This window comes from Stylophora pistillata, chromosome 1 (genome assembly GCF_964205215.1).
Source record: "Stylophora pistillata chromosome 1, jaStyPist1.2, whole genome shotgun sequence".
NCBI lineage: Eukaryota > Metazoa > Cnidaria > Anthozoa > Scleractinia > Pocilloporidae > Stylophora > Stylophora pistillata.
The window spans coordinates 36,557,012-36,563,163 of record NC_142519.1 but is presented as its reverse complement, the minus strand read 5'-3'; positions in this window follow the sequence as shown (position 1 = coordinate 36,563,163).

The following is a 6,152-nucleotide window of genomic DNA, read 5'->3' as shown; positions in this document are numbered from 1 at the left end:
TGTTCGTCGCCTTTATCAACTTCCAATTCCAAAATCCGCCGACTGAAGACCACAGCGCTTGGCTTTCTTGATTCATGGCTTTCTTTCCGTGTACACAAATTCTTCCGAAGGACTTCATAGTGAACTCTGTATTTTTTATCTCCTTCCCCTCTCGGCTATCGTCTTTTTCTTCTCTTTCCTGTCTCCGGATATCGCAAGGTCAAAAGGTCATAGCCTCGTCACAATATCGCCTCCACAAGTTCAGTCAGCCGGCCACGAAGGTAAGCCCTCAGGCAAATCTTTTTTTGTAATTCTCACAAGCCAGCTTTTATACATTTACTTTAGGTATCTAGAATGTTCTATTACTATTTATAGCGTATTACAAGTTGTACTATTTTGGAAACTGCTGAGTTACATGAAAGAAGTTTCTGGAATATTACAGATTGCAGATGATTCTAGAAAAGTCTGGGATTGCGAGACAGACTCAGTGAAAATAATTCGATCCTCGTAACACTAGGAAGAAGTACTCTGAACTGGAACGGGTTGTTTTTCGCGCAAAAGTAATCCGTTGTTCGTCACACCTTATTCTAATTGTTACAAGAAGGTCAATTTCGATAAAGCTGATCAGAGCCGAGTTAGAATTTCATGTGCAGAATTATTAGATTAGTAAACCAGAATTTGGCTATCAATCGATCATGTCTGAAAAACCAGAGTAAAAGCATTTGTAGAGAGTGCAGCCTGAAAAGTAGAATCCAGTGGTAAACAGGGCAATATTGTCTTTATTGAGGCTTATGCAAGAGGTTCAGTTTGTGACTTATGGTATTTTATATTTCTATCATGACTTACTGCTTTAAATGCGACAAGGATATTTCATTTGACCCTGATAAAGATTTGCACTCAGCTTGCGAGAAGTCAGTGATATCACTCATACATTAGTTCATTTCGGGATTACATCCAAACGGATGATTTTATAGAGAATAACCCGCTCTTGGGCTGAATGGAGTTTTTGGCAAAGTCAAATCGGATTGATGATATCAGTTCCCCTCTTTTAAGTTGTTTTCTTCGCCTTTCGACCGGTCTTGTGGTTCAGGACGACACAAAAGATAACAAAGGTAAGCAATTAATGACGAGTAAGTGATAGATGCATTGCGTCTTGCACCTTTGTCTGTACTGATCGACTATTGATCAGATATTGCATTTGACGTTCAAGGGCACCTGTTACAGGTGAATATGCAACCAGTATCTGGGTGGTGTAACTGGACTAACTGATACGAAGTTTTCATACTGAAATTTTGGGATTCATTTCTGTAGTTAAGGTCCTATTTATACATATTTGAACGAAAAATTAACCACTCACAAGTATTTCAGCTTATATTGCTCAACAAACAAGCCCTCAGGCAACTTTTTGATGTTGTTGTTTCCCAGCCACCTGTAAAACACCATGCACAATTCTTTTCTTAGCTTGAGTCTGTCAAACCAGATAATTTTCTGTCAGCGAAGGCAAGCTCTAGAAATCTACCTATTGTATATCTTTAACAAAGAGGATTCTAAGATTGTATCATATCATATGCGTTGAACTTAAAATTGATTTGGTAAGTCATCTATTCTGTGATTTTAACTGAAATCGCGTCTGATTATGATAAATCTTGATAAACTACGGAACATGGAGAAGAAATCTGAAGTGGTTTATAGATTTATATTCAACAAGGCACCTTCCGACGAGAAATAGTATTGTCGGGCGGGAGGTGTCAACCTCCTGTCTTCACCAATTTGTTCAAGATGATTTATTTTAGCACTTGTCTTTTTAAAAATTCAGGTGGTTAATTGGCATTCATTCTCATTCTCAGCTTCAGGGCCAATTTCTTACAGATCGATTAGCTTGAAGGGCTTGAATATATCAAAAGGTAGAGTCTCCAGTTTGTTGAAGTCCAGAGTTCTGTGTAAAAAGATAACAACAATTGAGAAGTATTGAACAAGTTAAAATCTTGAAATGACACAACATTTTGAGTTTTGAAAGACACTTCTCAACAGTTCGTCTGTCATCTCAAGGTTAATTTTTTAATACTGAGCTTTATACGTTTTTCACTTTTGAACTTTGCATTAATTGAACTAAAGCTATCAGAAAAAACTGTCGAAGCATGTATTTCAAATTCACAATTTATTGTGTTTGGAACATTGTTGTCCGAAGACTTAAACTATGGCTTAAGGAGTAAATACTGAAAAAAAATTCAAAATAATTTTATTCGATTTATCAAGGAGAGAAATATTTGCAGAACCTATTTGTTTTCTTAGACTCAGGAAGCAATTTTTATCCTTTTTATTTCCCTAATTTAAATTTTCACTTCCTCGACCATGAACATGCCTCGCCAAATAAAGAATAGTTCTTACAGCACTAGTGAAAATTTCCTGTGTAGTTTAATACTCAGTGGCTTTAACTTTCAGTCCCCGTATTGGAAAAGGGTGTGGTGATAAATACTCTAAGAAACCTCAGTATTAGCGTATTTACACCGTACACATTAAGATTGGAATGAAAACCCAAAACTACTTAAAGTACCCCTGAGATCAAAATTTTCGTACATCACTTTGTTTCATTTTCGTGTTCAGTGTCTCTTTCACATACTCTGCTAAATTTCAGTCTAAGTCGAGCACCAGAAATATCTTTTTTCGGGCCGTTAAATTCGCGATTTCGCGTCCGCCCTTAGTTGACCGTGTTCCGGAAGTTGACTGCAGGACTCTGAAGAGGAAGTGACGTCAAAGGCTCAACGCGAAAATCTCAGACGGCAAAATGTCAAGCGAACAAAACAGAGTGCCTTACTCTATTCTTACAAAAACTCTACAAAAATGACGAGGCATCGATGCGTAATTCAAAGCTGAAGTAATCGTGCAGACCATGCTGCAGGTATTTCTGTATCGGAGCCCTGCAAATAGGTCAGAGCGGGAAAAACGAATGCGATTTATGCGAACTCGCCGAGTAAACTTCAATCCTGCTGGAATATTTGTGATCTGCTCCAAACACTTCTCGAAAGACTGTTTCGAGAGATCTGTGTAATTTTAAGAATCTAGGCGAAGAATTCTGTCGGGTTCAGTGTCTACCGTTAAAAAATAGGACAACAAAATCCGTCCTCAGTGCGATCTCGACGAAAGGGAAGCCTACGAACCTCCACGGGTTTTGTCACCTATACATGTGAGCTGCTCAGTATCCGCCTTTAACAACTCTCTCGTAGAATAACTTACACGAAGGAAAGTAATCGGTGAGCATTGTAAATAAGAATGATAAAATAGCCGAGTTGAGGAATGAGATTTCTGACCTCAAAGAACTCACTTTTGTACAAAAGAGATGAAAAATATAATTGTGTGCTCTGACTCTAAAAAAAACTGGCTTTAAAATCAGCGAAAGTAGAACAAACAGCTTAATGCAAGGGAACACGGCAAAATCTTATTTTTTTTACCTGGTTTTATTCGTTGTTTATTCGCCAGTTTGAATTTCCGCCATTTTGTTTTTGAGTATTGTTTACCGCTGATGCTTTGTATCGCAGGCGAGCGCCCAAGGCGCGAGAGTTTTCCGGACGAGCTCCAGAGTGGCGAGATATAATGGGGAGTGAAACCTTTGGAATTCAGCCGTTAGAAACGTGTTGTAAATTGCAAGGAACAGCGCTTGTTGCTAGGAACAGAAATGCAAGAGCAAGAGCAAATTTTTAATGAAAACCGTTGTAATGACTGCTCTTATGACAAGCTATTATGACAAGCCTCTAATTTGAAATTTTCAGGCTAAAGTAAACTTTAAATCTTTTTGTACTCAAAAGAATATTAGAAAAATTTTGTGAAAAGTCGGGTCACACTGTTACTGTTGACAATATATAGGGAAAATTTCAACTTGAATGTAAAAAGAACGGCCAGTCTATTCAAAACAGAGCAGCCTTCTGTATTGAAAAAGAAGAAGAGAATTTCTGAAAATCAGCTGTATGGAGCCAAAGGGTTGCGAGCCTCGAGTGGCTCGAGCGATAGCTTCCAACTTTCGAAACACTTCGCGGCACAGCATCGACACTTCATCGATAACAGGAACACCGCAACTATTCCAACTATACTCTCTGCAACTATACCATCACAACTATACTCTCTGCTTCTGCGTTAGCTTTAATGGCACAGATTAGTTCAGAAATACGTTTTGACCCAGTACCGATACCAGCGAATGAATGGATGGTTATACCACCGATGTTCTGTGCAGCGATGCCAGTTGGTGCTGTTACAAAACAATGTAGTCCTTTCCGTCGAATTTTCCCTATAATATATCGCAGAAAGAACGATTTTCCACTGCCAACTTTTCCAGATACAAAAACACTATAGCTCTCCTCAATAATTCTTTCCACTTTCCGATGATTTTCACTTAAAAACGCCATAAGCTCTTATTGTTACTTGTTTGTTTCTATTTCTAACGCTTCGCGCCTTCGACCAAAATTCTGTGTGAGCCTAGATTGGCGCTAAATTTGCCATCAAATGACGTATTTTGTTGCCATGGCAAGTACAACGAGCATCCTGAGAAGTACACGGCCCCTTATTATGGCTTTACTAATTTTTGATTGGTTGAAAAGGGTCACGCCCCCACATGTTTTACTCCTCGGTATTTCTCGCCACTTCAGGGCTCGCCCAGAAAACTCTCGCGCCTTCGGCGCTCGCCTGCGATACAAAGCGTCAACAGTAAAGAATACTAAAAAACAAAATGGCGCAAATTCAAACTGGCGAATAAATAACGAATAAAACCGGGTAAAAAAATAACATTTTGCCGTGTTCCCTTGCTTAACACACATAGAGCGAAGAGACTCTTTAAAATGTAGGCTTGCAGCCAAAAAACCGAGAAAATGAAAGTTTCTCGGAAAAGCTCTCAAACTATCAACCATCTGACAGCCAAGTCAGCGTGCTATCCAAGGGTCTCAAAGTCATCCCAACACCCGTGACAAACGAATGTAAAATCAGGCCAACTTTGCGAGATTTATTTGCAAGACGAATGCCCCTTCGTTACACCTTCCACGGACAAAACAAAGAACCACTTCCGTTTCATATCAAACTGAATGCCACCGGTTTAGTGTTCTATGGCCCTTCAGAGCTACTTGGAAAATTGTCATATCACAACTTGCAGACTGTATCTAAGCCAAAAAATACTTTGTAACGCAATGAGGTCACGGTTCTATTAGAGTTGAAACAAACTCTGCTTTAAGCCTCACCGAAGCAACACAACATTAGAGCATAGCTAGCAGAACCGCGTAATGAAATTCAATCTACGTACGCGTGCTCGAAATCCCGATAGTCACGCCGATAGTGTCAGCAAATTGCTTCGCCAGAAATTTTTTTTTTCGCGCGAGCGGCCATTGTTAGCGTGGGGAAAAATAATATATTTCGCGACATGGATACAAACAGAGACTCGGCCTACTTGTCCGAAAACAAAGACAGTGTTTGGACCTTTTTCCTTGGGCTAGAGTTCTTAAATGAGGTAGAAAAAGACAAAACAACAGAAAAGGAGACTCGGCATCAGCACCGTCACAATTCGCCTCAACTAATGTTGTTGTCCATTTTTCGCGTCGGATTTGATGCACAATTCCACCGGCTATTTTCTAAAACAATTGGCTCATGCTTTAAGCTGTGCACTATCGAGTTATGGAGCACGTGGGAAGTTTGAAGAGCACTCAAGAAGCTAGAGTTGCCCTCGGCTATCGCCTCGAGCAACTCTTACGCTTCTTTCGTGCTCTCCAGACTTCCCGCGTGCTCCATAACTCGATAGTGCACAGTAAAGCATGAACCAATCGTTAAATAGTCATCATGAATAAGACAGAAAAAAAACAAAAGAGGCCAAAAATGCGACTCAACAACAGAGTTCACTTCAAACTCAAAGCACCGATAGTAAAAGACGCGCAGGAAAGGGTTAATGAGATCATTGACCAAATGCATGGGGGCAAATACTAACATTGATGGCTTGGAAATGGCTTTCAAAAACTCCCAATATCCGCTTTAAAACACAATCAACCATTGCCATAAACATTTTCTATATATAACCGGATCATTTCTTACAAAAAAAGAAAATCCCTAACGACAAGCAAAAATAAAATTTGAAGGCGATAAAGCGATGCGACCACAAAAGCCACCGGGTGAGCCCGTGCCGCTCTGTGTTTATCTTTATTCAC